We start from the raw sequence: 15,357 nt of genomic DNA, 5'->3' as shown, positions 1-15,357 counted from the left end.
TAGAAGTATGGGTTCCAGTTCTATCCAGGAAAATACAAGATGTGCTATATCACCATTGTTTCTTAGATCTGAACAGTACTCCATGGTATACATATACCACATTTTATTAATCCACTCATGAATTAATGGGCACTTGAGTTGTTTCCACAGCTTTGCATTTATGAATTGTGCTGCTATAAACATTCGAGTGCAGGTGTCTTTTTCATAGAGTGACTTTTGTTCTTTTGGGTAGACGCCCAGTAATGGGATTGCTGGATCAAATGATAGATCCACTTGTATCACTTTAAGGTATCTCCATATTGCTTTCCATAAAGGTTGAACTAATTTGCAGTCCCACCAGCAGTGTAGGAGTGTTCCTATCTCTCTGCATCCACACCAACATCTATTGTTTTGGGACATTTTGATAAAGGCCATTCTTACTGGAAATAAGTGACATCTCATTGTAGTTTTGATTTGCATTTCCCTGATGATTAGAGATGTTGAGCATTTTTTCATATGTTTGTTAGCCATTGTTCTGTCTTCTTTAGAAAAGTTTCTGTTCATGTCCTTTGCCCACTTTTTGATAGCTTTGTTTGATTTTGTCTTGCTGATTTTCGGGAGTTCTAAGTAGATTCTAGTTATCAGCCCCTTATCAGATGTGTACGATGCGAAAATTTTCTCCCATTCTATAGGTTGTCTGTTTACTCTCATGACAATACCCTTCACAATAGCAACAATGAAAATAAAGTACCTAGGAATATTCTTAACCAAGGAGGTAAATGACCTCTACAGAGAGAACTATGAAACACTGAGGAAGGAAACAGCAGAGGATGCAAACAGATGGAAATCCATCCATACCATGCTCGTGGGGCGGCAGACTCAACATCATTAAGATGTCTATGCTACCCAAACTGATCTACAGATTCAATGCAATACCTATTAAAATCCCAACATCATTCTTCACAGATATGGAAAAAATAATTTTACGCTTCGTTTGAAACCAGAGAAGACCCCGCATATCAAAAGCAATTCTAGGCAATAAAAACAAAATGGGAGGTATTAATATGCCAGATATGAAACTATACTACAAAGCAGTAGTAATTAAATCAATATGGTATTGGCACAAAAATAGGAATATTGACCAGTGGAACAGATCTGAGAACCCTGGTATAAAACCATCCTCATATAGCCATCTAATTTTTGACAAAGCAGATGAAAACATATGCTGGGGAAAAGAATCCCATTTCAATAAATGGTGCTGGGAAAACTGGATAGCCACTTGTAGAAGGCTGAAGCAGGACCCACACCTTTCACCTCTCACAAAAATCAACTCACACTGGATAACAGACTTAAACCTAAGGTATTAGAATTCTATTAGAATAGAATAGGAATTCTATTAAAATTCTAGAGGAAAATGTTAGAAACACTCTCCTAGACATTGGCCTAGGCAAAGAATTTATGAAGAAGACCCCAAAGGCAATCACAGCAGCAACAAAAATAAATAAATTGGACGTGATCAAACTACAAAGCTTCTGCACAGCCAAAGAAATAGTCATGAAAGAAAACAGATACATTTTTTAATATTTTCTTTTCAAGAGAGTCAATTTAATAATTTCTCTAAGATAAATTAATATTTGCCAGAAACAGTCTAGAATACATAAAACTCATTTAGAACAGTGCCTGACATATCATAAACACTCAATGAATGTTAGCTATTATTATTATAATCTCACTTTGTCATTATAATTTAACAAGAATGGCCAACTATAAACAAAATAGATGTTCTTTCTCCTGTTGAGTCTTTAAATATCTTCATGTCACATACCTCATGCAAGAATTTTCTGATTTCTTGGCCCAATAAAAATTCAGGTAGTAAGTATACATACATGTCTCTGGAAAAAAAAAAAAAAACATTAATTGTGCTTCCCATCTTCCTATTACTGGTCCTGGGGCTACCAATGTTATACAGAACTTATGTTACAAAACTCTGATCACATTTGAGTGCTTCTTCTTAAACAGCTAATGGGAAACAGAAAACCACTGTAATGCTATACTAACTTATGAGGGCTGTGGCTCTGCTCACAGAAATCAGTCCTACTTCCAGCTGGCATTGAGCCTACAGCTCAAACTAAGTCCCAGATAGAGAAATCCCTGAGACTCAATGAAAATAAAAAAAAATCTAACAGAAGAGTTCAGATAGTTTTCCTTTAATCCATTGATCTACAAGAAGTATAGCATGCTTAAGGATTCTTCAAGGAAAAGATTCTGTGGAAATGTTATCATTAAATAATAGTGATGACAATCATAAAGAACTGAGTGACCCTAAAACATAATATTGAAAGACAATGGCATAATAATGATACCAATTGAGGAGAAAATTGATATAAGTCAATGGCCTGATAGTCTGACAAGAAACGAGGGCAGAATTATAATAAATTTTTACTGCTATGGGTCTGAGAAACTTCTGCAACCCAGTCATGAGCAAGTAAGTAGATTTGTGTTACTCCTCAATCTCCCTTGCCCAACCCTCAAAATGGCAAAATCTCTGCAATTACATAAAGCACAGATAGCAAAATAGCATTAGTTCAAATGCCAACTCCAATGACTTGCTACCTGGAGCTGGTGTTGAGAAGAGAACTATGAGGTCCTTCCAGTAAGAAAAGGAGATCCATGGAGTAAGGCAGAAGGGGACTAATGGAAGACGCTTTTATAGCATCCAACCTGATCTTGTTGAAACCATACAGTGGCTATACAGTTATTAATCAATTTAAAATTTTACCAAACATAATTTTCATTTTAAAATTAATGGAGACCTTGTTGCCTATTTAATTCCTTTTCTGATAGTTACTATGCATTTCCTCCTTAACCCACTGCAATTTTCTGCCTTTATTATTCTATGCAATTTTCTGCCATTATTATTCTATGGACATGGGCATTTCAAAGATCATCACTGGTCTCCATGCCATCAAATTCATCAGGCTTTTTTTTTTTTTTTTTCAAGATTTAGCCCCTCAGTATCAATAAAGTTTTGATAACTTTGGAGTTCTCTTCCTTCTTCCCTGTATGTCTTGATCCCCTTAGTTTTCCTCTGTGTAGGCTTTTGGGATAATAGTCTTCTGTCTAGTAATTCAGGTTACAGTTTCTTTCTATTCATACTTCTGGCTGTCCAGCTCCCTTCTGTCAGACGGGTCTTAGGAAAACATTTCTTTCATCCTGCAAACTTTTTACTCAAAAGCCTTGTCACATTTATGAGATAAAGGTCAAAAACCTTAGCCTGGATCATTAGGTTCTTGCATTAGATATCGCCTATAACAACCCTTTCAGTGACTTATCCCAACAGAAATTTATTTCTCACTCATGCAAATTCCAAATTAAAGTAAGGAAGGGCCTCTGCTCTTTGTAGTCATCAGGAAAACACAGACAGAAGTTCTGCCATTTCTTACTTGGGCATCAAAATCAAACCAGCAAATGGGAAAGAGAGAAAGTGGAGGATTACACAAGTTTTTAAGAATCAGGCCTCCCATCCACATTCCATTAGCCAAAATCAGTCATGTGGCCAAGACATCTGTGAAGAATTTGGGAAAGGTAGTTTACTATGTTCCCAGGAGCAAAAAGAAACAAATTTATTGAACAGCCACATAGTCTTTGTCACAATTCTACACAATTTGTTACAAACCCATTTTCAAATAATTTTCTAGTCTCTTTAAAATACAGCCTATCATACATATATATTTTTTTCTTGCTAAGCTCAGCCTTTTATGTCCCTTTCAGCCAATAATGTTAACCTGGTCTCTCCTTTTTCTGCACATCTAAACTCTAAACAGCTTATAAAGCTTGATTTAAGGTTCTTATTACCCATGACATTTCCCTATCTTTACATCTGCTTCCTTTAAATAGACAGCACTAGTTTTCTCAATTATGTATTAGCAGATATTGCTCCAAATATTAGAAGACATGGTGAGAAGACCACGTGTGCATGCCCAAGTCATGAAGTGAACTGCAGGGATATCTGGACCAAGAGTTAGCTACATATCATACAGCACCTGTATTAGTCCTTTCGTGCTCCTATAAAAAAATGCCATAAACTGAGTGGCTTACAAAAAAAACAGAAATTTATTTCTCACAGTTCTGGAGGCTGAGAAGTCCAAGATTAAGTCACCAGCAAATTCAGTGTCTGGTAAGGGCCAACTTTCTGGTTCATAGAAGGTGCCTTCTGACAGTGTCTTCACATGGATGATGGGCTGGGATGAGAGTTTTCTTTCATGCCTCTTTTATAAGAGTACAATCTCATTCATGAAAGCGCTACCCTTGTGATGTAATCATCTCCAAAAGCCCCACTTCTTAACAGTATTATCTTGGGGGTTAGGATTTCAACATATGAATTTAGGGGGAACAAAGATTCAGACCATAGCAGCACCCAAAGGAAAATTAGCTTGTTCCAAAGTATGAACCAACTGCACATATTCATGTGCATTTTGTGTATTTTTAACTAACATGAAAAAGAATATCCTTCAATCACACTGAATGTGTGAGTCCACAACTTTTAGAGTATTTGTTGTCCATTCTGTAGTCTAATATCTTTGTTCCTCATTCTCTTGAAACTCCTTCCAAGTGAAGCAGTATATCCCAAATCTCACATTAGTACAGGGTGACTCTTTTCTGTAGCTGTTGGGCAGCAAGCTATATTAAATAGGTTGGATGATGTGCAAAGGGAAAATTTCTGCCATGTAACAAAACAGGGAAAGCCAGCCTACAGAAAAATAGAAAAAAGCATGTGTTCAGGGAGAAAAGACACAACAAAGAGAAAGCTAAGAAAAGCCTGATATAGTTGCAATTCTTGTTCCATTTTTTACTGTATCTCTTTTCCTTGTTTCTGAGGTACACCCCTACATCCACACAATCATCTTCCATATTCTCCTTTTACCAATATAGCCAAGTGGCCGAGGGCACAGACCTTGGACTCAGAGAGATCCAGTTTTGAACCTTAGCTCTGCCACTTACTAGTCTTGTGACTTAGGCTAGTTATTTGCCTCTCTGAATCTCTGCTTCTCATTTTTAAAATCTCAAAAAGTTAAATAAAATACTCTTTGTAAAAAGTCTGAAACACTGGCTTAGACACAATAATGCTCAATAAATGGTAATGGCCATATTTAAAATACTATACTTCATCTAATATAAAGTGCTATTGATGCTAAAGGACATCATGATTATAATGATGTTAAATAAAATACAGAAAGAATATGACTCAAGATTGATAGAATGTTATTTTTATTCCTGAGCTTCTAGAAACTGTTAGAGGGCCTTATCAGGCTCTTTCATAGGTTGCTTCAATTACCATCTAGTGGTTATCAGGTCAGGTAGACCCAGAGCTCTTTTGACTGTTCACCTCTCTTGCTAGAAATGTATTATTAACTTCTAGGTGAGTTTGTTAGAATAATTCCAAATGCTAACTGTAAATTGAGCTTTTGTCTTTGGAAAAGTAGCACTTCACCACTTAGCTCAATGCTTCTCAGGTTGGGATGACAAGCAATAATTACTTAAGAATGAAAACTTTTTTTACTCTGTTTTTCAATTTCATGTGATAATTAATATGTGAAAGAGAAAAAAAGGACATCTTCATTTTCATATGTTAGTTAGAAATAGCAATATTGACAAGATCAAGTAACTGTTTTGATCATTAAATAATTACAGATGCTATAGAATTTTGCAATGGAATAAAATACATACAAATGCCAAAATTCTGCGTTAGTAAGTCATTGCCTTAAACATATGGAAATTTAATTTAAGACAAATGCCTGAAAAATATCTAATCATAGAAACAATACTAGCAACTAATGCATAAACAGTAGTAGGCAGAAAATGAATAAAAATATACATAATGCTTAACTGTGTATTACGTGAACAAAAATATTTTTTTTATTTTTAAAGAATTAGAATATTATTTTGTCTGTGAAGTTCTCAGAAATGCCAATAGCTAGTTCAGAGAGAAAAACAGTGATTTGTAAATCTGTGGAAAAATTAAAGTCATAAGTGCCTATATATTCTCTAGGTGTGTAATAAAACATACCCCAGAAAATATGCTTCTATTTTTCCAGTTGGAAGAAGAAAGTAAAGTGAACATATTGAAGATATCATGAAAAAAATAAAATTCATGTCTAATGTCACAATATTCTGTTAGTTATAAGTAACAGGCAAGGGCAAACCTCAGCAGCCTTCCATAGCACAACTGTTAATTATTTCAACAAACATTTACTGACCACTTAATCTGGGCCACCTTTCCTGGGCCACATATTAGATGCTACAGATTTTGAGATGAATTAAACGATCTCAAAAAAAAGTGGAAACTCCAATGTTATTTCATTGGAGGGAGAATAAGGACCTCTGCCTATGAAAGAAAAAAAAACAACACAGTGAGTGAGATAAGGTCACAGGTAACAATTTTAAAATGTAGCTATGGCCTCCAGTATAGTACACAACTTGCAGGACAAAACTCCTTGGTCTTTTGGCAGCAATTATACAAGTAGAGAGGAAGAAAAGTCCAACTCACTTATGAAAAGAGTCCTTTAGCACAATAGCACCATCTGTTTTCTCTCTCCTCACTTTGTGAAGTCTAAACTTTTCCCAAAACCCAACAGATATACATGTTACTCTCTCAAGACATACCTAAGGCTCTTATCCATCCATGAGATAATGTGGACTACCTTTTATCTGAAAATGCTTGTCATGAGAAAACAGACAACCATGGGGACAAAAAAAAAAGACACTCAACCATGAGGCAACTGGTAAGATAAACAAGAGCTGGAGTCTTGCTTCCAAGGAAACAGAAGCAGTTTGGAATTTCTTTTTTAAAAATGCACTGTACTAAGGAAATAATAGATGCTCAATATCTTTTAATAAATACATTAAAGTTTTGAGACAATGTCTTCCTATAGAACACAAGTCAATAAACTATCACCTAAGGATAGGGACAAGTCTAGCCCTTTGCCTACCATAAGTTTTGTACAGAAGGTTTTATTAGAACACAGCTACACTCATTTGTTGATGTAGTCTATGGCTACTTTTGATCTACAATACAGTTGAGTTGTGGCAACGGAGACCATATGACCAGCAAAGCCTGAGGTAGTTATTATACTATTATTAATGGTATAATAGACTAATAATTGGCCTTTTATTGTAAAAGTTTATTAACCTCTGACATAGAATTAGAGACTCTCTAATCCTCATGATCAAACATAATTAGAGTGTCCCCTATCACCCCAATCTATTTTCCTTCACTTTTTTTCAAGCTTACAATTGCTTTCAAGCTTGGGATTGCTTGGGGTCTGCTTTCTTCTTCTAAGCCCTGGCTTGCTGAAATTTATTACCCAATAGGTCTACCAGGAGTGTGCAGAAAAGCCATTTTTTGTGCTATCTTGGATAAACTGATGAAATTGCTACACTCTCATGAAGGAGAAGTTTGCACTGGAGCAGTTACTTAGAAGAATCAGTAGATGTAATGGTGTACCATATGAACAATAAAATAAGAACTGTGAGATTATCCAGCATTCCCTGATTTTTGAGGAAGGTAAAAGAAAGAGAAGAAAAGACTATGTGTGTACATAAATACTGAAGATTTATAACAAATGTAAGATTGCCATTAATCATTGCAATGGATCTGACTCTGTGCTTGAGATCTAATGAAAAGCTTCAGGAAATTTAAAAGTAAATCTATTTGACATTCACTGCCCCCATTATGTTATAGTTTCACAGCTATCAAACTAGTGAGAGAAAATTTTACCTGTGTTTATTAAAAGGAGCATATTTATAAGAGGGTTAAGAAAATATGTCTATGTAGAAACAATGCTTATTTATTGGAGGCTACACATTTAAGCCAGTAATTATTTTACTACTACTAATTGTAAGACTCTTTAATAATTATTTTGCCAATACAAAAAAGATTAATTAAACAAAGGAGAGGATATATGGCTCACAAATATTTATGGAATATAAACCACATTTATGAAAGTCTAATAGTTGATAAAAATAGAGGTCTCAATTCACACTTCTAGGAAGCTTAGAATATACTGAAGAAGCTAAGGCAATTCACCCCCTCCATTGATTTTAATAACAGAGACCAAAGTATGACTATCTGTCATACTTCTAAGGACGCACAAAACATTCCACTCTCATAGACTCAACCTTAAGCAATAGGTTCCATTGTGCCCATATGATGATAATCAATGCTTATTGTCAGCCATTGTGCTAAATACTTTATTTGCATCAATTCACTTAATCCTCAGTAACACCTTGTAAGGGAGTTACAATTATCATACCTCATCACATCTAAGAAAATGTAAATTATCAGACATGCCATCATGCTATGCATCGCCAAAGGAAAAAAATGTATTACCAATTAAATTATGACATTGCATCTGTTGCAAGACTCGACTTTACTTCAAAGAAGTTAATTGTGACAATTTGTGATTCTTGCACTCAATTTTTCAGATGAGAAAAGCAGAGGACAAATAGATGAATTTTCTTTCCCAAGGTCACTTAGCTAGAAAGTGGCAAAATACTGAGTCTAACTTCAAAGTCCATAATCTTAAACACTGAACTCTACTGCATGTGATAGAAAATTGGGTGTGACATATTGGTTTTCCCAGGAAATACAAAGGTGTTGGTTGCAGTTCCAAACAGCAGGAAGCAAAGTCACAGGAAATTAATAGCTGCCACAAAGAAGTGTTTTTCTTCCTGTGCCCTGTGAATTCTTTCTGTTCAAGCTTCTGTTATTTTAATGATATTTGGATTTGTATACCTCTCTTTTATTGCATTTTAATCATGACGTGAAGAAATCAAGTGAGAGCAAGAGGGCAAGACTGGTCTATAAGTATGTGTTAATTTAGAACACATTTGGAAAATATTAATAAGTACCATTCAGAGAGGACTTCTATGTAGCAAAAGCATGCATGGATACATATGACACAAAAACTGATAATATTTTAAAGTGGTAGAGTATGCATTTATAGATCATATTCTATAATAAGGTATATATTTATAAATTATATATTTTAATGCACAGGATTTTCTATTAGCAAAGCACTTTGGGAAGAGAAAGTTAAGTACGATAGGGAACACCTATATATGTCCCAGTGACTTAGGTTACCTATAGGGAAAAATAAGAGTTGAAAAGCTTTGAACTGCCTAAGGGCCAAGACTATGTGTTGTCTTGTACTTAGCACAGTATCTTCTGTGATAAGTTTTTTTAATCAAATTCCTGACTTTTTATACTTTTGCCATAAAGGCATTAATTCATTTGGCAAATCCTTACTTTTTGGTAAAAAGGTGATATATATATATATATATATATATATATATATATATATATATCTCACATATATTAAGTTGTGGATGAATATGACTTTTCAACACAAAATGCAAGATTTCAGGATTTCTACTGTAAGGTGAAATTGAAGTGAACTTTCAATTTTTTGTGACCCCAATGGGCCAGAAAAAGACAAAACGTTTATCTATTCCAGCCATTCTTAGCAATCAAAGCATAGGTAGATATACAATCTATAAATCTTTTCTTGAGACAGCAGGGCAAGAGGTAGAACTTTGCAATTCATGAATTTTTGTTGTTGAGGCTCACTCGATCATTAGTAACCATGTCTCTTGCAGTGAGGTTTGAAGTCATTTTATGAGATCCACTTTAGATGAGACTAAGGCCACCCTAGATCGTATGTTTTGGCTTATCCAGTCCCACAGAATTTGAACCCAAAATGAAACTTCATTGCTTTGCATCATGTTTAGACTGAATTTTCCTTTCTAAAGCCAGAATCTATTTCATTCTAATTGCAGTTATTTTGCCCTATCTCATCCCCTATAATCAAAGTATCGTTTCAAAATGTTAAGAAACTATAGACGTCAGGAGTAATTGGAAATGAAACAAAATGTAACAATTTGATCTTTCATGAGTTAGTCTTCATATCAAAATATAAACTAAAAAGAGATTTTATATCTGGCATGCTCTAGATGTAATGCTAGCAAAGTCCTGGAACGAAAGAAGAAAAGTGGCAAAGGGCAGAAGAGGAAAAATTAAAAGTCTGTGTAGAACAATGATTGTTTACTTAAAATGCAAGGGATATTCTTTTGAAGTGAATATTGTGCTAAGTGTCAAGCCAAAACCAAAATTATATGAATGGAAAGAAAGTAAAGGCTTTGAGTTTCTGATGGATTTTTTAAATTCCTGTGGAAAGTTTGATGGGCTGTCTTTCTTCTTATAAATAAACTATTGTGGTTTTAAGACATGTGTTGTGTCTTGGTTTATTTAATTCTGAATAGCAGGAAAAAAAAAGAATCACTTGGTGGGTAATACACAATATATTGGCATTCAAAGTAAATACAACAGATCATGTTTAAATTTAAAAAGGTCTGCCTCAGAATAAAAGCCAAAAGGCAACATAAAAAAAAGATTGTGGTTGTGAAGAAAATCCAGCCTCTATAAAAATGATTTAAACTAAATTATGGCAGGAGAAATATTTCTCATTTAGCAGATACTCTACCTAGTCGGTTTGATTTTAACATTGCTAAACATTTTCTCTATTATTAGAGAGGGCAGAATGTACAGTCCATTTTCAAAATCATAAAGAGAGAGATGGTTGTTAGGTGTATATTACCTAGAATCTCATCTAATTCATATATTCCAAAATATTCCTCATAGTTTTTAGTGACATTATACCAAGACAACCTGTGACTGAAAAATAGGCATAATATATGACTGTTTTCTCTTTTAAAAACATTTTGTTTTTTACAGTTACAGAGTCTTTGGCTTCATTTTAATTCTACATTAATCTTTATGTCAATGGTCCTTGGAAATATAGATATTTGAGAGATTTTTTTTTCCAGTCATCTCAGTTTGACCTCATCTGAATATTCTGATACATATATGTACTTAGGGCTTCCATGTTTAAACTACCAAAAAGAAATCTGTGGAAAGAAACAAAATGGGGCTTCAAATTCTAGGAAAATTTTAAAAATGATATTTTACTGACCCTAAAAAATTTTACCAATTTATACCAATTTTGAAAGAGTAATAGAATCCATTCCTTGCATGATGTAAAATCCATATATCTACACTGAAATATAACTAGGTGTTTCTCACATGTAAGTTTTTCCTTTATGGAATCTCTTTGAGGAAAACAACAAACTGTTTTTCTTCTGCTTTTACCTCACAAAAGTCAACACAGAAGGCTTCTGTGACCACATATGTGGAAGTTTTCTCCACACACAAAGGAAACAATCAGTTCTTTAGTGGGCATCAGCTGAATATCCTCCAATTCAATTCTGACACTATATACCTGGAGATAGCATGAGATTCCACAGGTGAAGCCTTAGCCCCGTAAGATAGCTTTGACTTAAGTCTCTTTGGATATATTTTCATTTATAACTAATGTATAACAACCATTTTGCACACTCATATTCAGCTTTTTTCTGTCTCTCTCCTCCATTTTATAAGGTATACAAATTAGAATAAATTTTCCCCCTTAAAAGAAACCATTCCATTTTATCTTTGTAAGAGTTTGAAATCACATCCTTTCAATATATTTCCAGTGTTGAAAATGAGTATCTGCAATAAGTTAACGTACCTTCCATGTCATTTTCACACATTCACTATAGTAGGAATTTCCCAGAAGGATGTTCAGATGACCACTAACATATGAATTAATGGAGCACATTTTGAAAATACAAATTCTGTGGCTGCAGCCCAAACCTATAATGTCAGAACCTTGGCAGATAGGATCTAGAAAGCTAGATGTTTTACAAGTTACCCAGATGATTCTTGTGTATACTCCATTTTGATACTCACTTATAACAGGCATTCAGGGGTCATTGAGGAGGAAATAGAAAGAAAAAAGTTAATTTTATGGATACATAGAATAAGAAAAATTATGTAAAATAATTCAAAGTAGTGGAGAGGGTATAAATCAAGGCTAAGAGATGTAGAATTCAAGTTCAGATAAGTGATAAAAGATAGATAAGAATGAGAAAGAAAGAAAGAGAGAAAGACAGAGAGGGAGGGAGGGAAGGAAGGAAGGAAGGAAGGAAGGAAGGAAGGAAGGAAGGAAGGAAGGAAGGAAGGAAGGAAGGAAGGAAGGAAGGAGGAAGGAAAGATAGATATTTCTGATGGATCAAGGACAATAGATATCTAAAAAAAAGAAAATGTTTTCCTGTAGGATGTATTTCCTCTTCTGAATGAATTACTTATTCTTGTGTGCACATAATTTTCCTTTCCATTACACAATTGCCAGTATCTTGCAAGATATTATGGGTTCTTGTCATAAAAATTGTTAGTTTTATAAAGGCAAACTTTTTGTGTTATTTTAGATGATTTGGGCACTGAATTCTATGCTATAGTTTTTAGTACAGAGGTTCACTGGCTGCCCCCATGTCAAGTGAAGATTTAAATATATTAAATAAAATAAGAAATCACTCCTCCATATTTCCTGTCCCCAAAACACAATAGTTAAACATCTCTCAAATGAGTTAAAGGAGCTCAAGTAGGGAAGAAAGAATATTCATAATGTTATGCTTAAGATTTATATAAAATGTTAGTAATAAAATTATCACTTTAATTTTGGAGATAATTAGTAAACAAAAAATTAATAATTTCACTCAAAATACTACTATATTTCAAGCTACATTTAAAAATGATTTTTCACTTCTTCTGCTGGGTTTAGGGTTGGTCTGTTCTTCTTTTTCCAGCTCTTTGAGTCGTTTCATTAGATTGTCTATTTGTGATCTTCTTGTCTTTTGGTTATAGGCATTTATGGAGATAAACTTTCCTCTCAGAACTGCTTTAGCTGTGTCCCAGAGGAGTTGATAACTTGTCTCTCCATTGTCGTTTTCTTCATAGAACTTTTTTATTTCCGTCTTGATTTCTTCATTTAGGAAGTAATCATTTAGTAGGAGGTTGTTTAATTTCCACGTTTTTGTGTAGAAATGTGAGTTTCTGTTAGGGTTGATTTCTACTTTTATTTCACTGTGATCTGAGAAGGTACATGGTATGATTTCTATTTTTTTAAATTTCTTGAGATTTTCTTTGTGTCCTAGGATATGGTCAATCTTAGAGAATGTCCCGTGAGCTGATGAGAAGAACGCATATTCAGTGGATTTGGGGTAGAATGTTCTGTAGATGTCTGTCAGACCCAATTGTTCTAGAGTTTTGTTTAAGTCCATTGTTTCTTTATTAATTTTCTGTTTGGAGGATCTGTCTCGTGCCGTCAGTGGGGTGTTGAAATCTCCAGCGATTATGGAGTTGCTATTAATCCATTTGCTTAGCTCCAGTAAGGTTTGCTTTATGAATCTGGGTGCACCTAAGTTGGGTGCATATATATTTAAAATTGTTATCTCTTCTTGTTGGACTGTGCCCTTCACCATTATATAATGACCCTCTTTGACAAGATCAAATCAGAACTAAATGAAATTGAAAACAGGGAAGCTATTCAGGAGATTAATAAAACAAAAAGTTGGTTCTTTAAAAAAATAAACAAAATTGACACACCATTGGCTAAGCTAACGAAAAGCAGAAAAGAGAAATCTCTAATAAGCTCCATCAGGAATAAAAAAGGAGATATCACAACTGATCCCAAAGAGATACAAGATACAATTTATGAATACTACAAAAATCTTTATGCACACAAACTAGAAAATGTGGAGGAAATGGACAAATTTCTAGAAACACACAGCCTCCCTAGGCTCAACCAGGAAGAAATAGATTCCCTGAACAGACCAATATCAACTGCTGAAATAGAAACAGCAATTAAAAATCTCCCTAAAAAGAAAAGTCCCGGTCCAGATGGCTTCACACCTGAATTTTACCACACTTACAAAGAAGAACTAGTACCTATCTTGCAGAAACTATCCCACAACATCGAGAAGAACGGAAACCTCCCCGACACCTTTTATAAAGCGAATATTACTCTGATACTAAAACCAGGAAAGGATGCAACAAAAAAAGAAAACTACAGACCAATATCCCTAATGAATATAGATGCAAAAATTTTCAACAAAATCTTAGCTAACCGAATCCAGACACTTATCAAAAAAATAATCCACCACGACCAAGTGGGCTTCATCCCAGGGATGCAGGGATGGTTCAACATACATAAATCTATAAATGCAATTCACCACATCAACAGAAGCAAAAACAAAGACCACATGATTCTTTCAATAGATGCAGAAAAAGCTTTTGACAAAATTCAACACCATTTCATGATACGAACACTTCAGAAAATAGGCATAGAAGGGACATACCTAAAAATGATACAAGCCATATATGACAGACCCATAGCCAACATCATACTGAATGGGGAAAAATTGAAATCATTCCCACTTAGAACTAGAACCAGACAAGGGTGCCCACTATCTCCACTTCTGTTCAACATAGTACTGGAAGTCTTGGCTACAGCAATCAGACAGGAAAATGGAATCAAAGGTATCCAAATAGGGGCAGAAGAGATCAAACTTTCACTGTTTGCTGATGATATGATATTGTATCTAGAAAACCCCAAGGATTCAACCAAGAAACTCCTGGAACTGATCAATGAATTTAGTAAAGTCTCAGGATACAAAATCAATACACAGAAATCAGAGGCATTCATATACGCCAACAACAATCTAACTGAGAACCAAATCAAAGACTCAATTCCCTTCACAATAGCAACAAAGAAATTAAAGTACCTAGGAATATACTTAACCAAGGACGTAAAAGACCTCTACAGGGAGAACTATGAAACACTGAGGAAGGAAATAGCAGAGGATGTAAACAGATGGAAATCCATACCATGCTTGTGGATCGGCAGACTCAATATCATCAAAATGTCTATACTACCCAAACTGATCTACAGATTCAGTGCAATACCTATTAAAATCCCATCAGCATTCTTCACAGATATAGAGAAAATAATTTTACGCTTCGTATGGAACCAAAGAAGACCCCGAATATCAAGAGCAATTCTAGGCAACAAAAACAAAATGGGAGGCATTAATATGCCAGATATCAAACTATACTACAAAGCTGTAGTAATTAAAACAATATGGTATTGGCACAAAAACAGGAATATTGACCAGTGGAACAGATCTAAGAATCCTGATATAAAACCATCCTCATATACCCATCTAATCTTTGACAAAGCAGACAAAAACATACGCTGGGGAAAAGAATCCCTCTTCAATAAATGGTGCTGGGAAAACTGGATAGCCACCTGTAGAAGGCTAAAACAGGACCCACACCTTTCACCTCTCACAAAAACCAACTCACGCTGGATAACAGACTTAAACCTAAGGTATGAAACTATTGGAACTCTAGAGGAAAAAGTTGGAAACACTCTCCTAGACATT

General features: G+C 34.6%; 1 long non-coding RNA gene across 1 annotated transcript in view; it reads right to left on the bottom strand.

Annotated features, from left to right (window-relative positions):
• The window catches only part of LOC105880438 (uncharacterized), a 50,706-nt gene extending 48,747 nt beyond the window's left edge, over window positions 1-1,959 (bottom strand). The window contains exon 1 of the long non-coding RNA XR_012921777.1: window positions 1,805-1,959. This is a non-coding gene — a long non-coding RNA (uncharacterized LOC105880438). The remainder of the gene's footprint in view (window positions 1-1,804) is intronic.
• Between the last annotated feature and the right edge of the window lie 13,398 nt (window positions 1,960-15,357).

This window comes from Microcebus murinus, chromosome 11 (assembly GCF_040939455.1).
Source record: "Microcebus murinus isolate Inina chromosome 11, M.murinus_Inina_mat1.0, whole genome shotgun sequence".
Taxonomy (NCBI): Eukaryota; Metazoa; Chordata; class Mammalia; order Primates; family Cheirogaleidae; genus Microcebus; species Microcebus murinus.
Note: the sequence above shows the minus strand (reverse complement) of the source record. Positions and strands in the feature narration are given on the sequence as shown.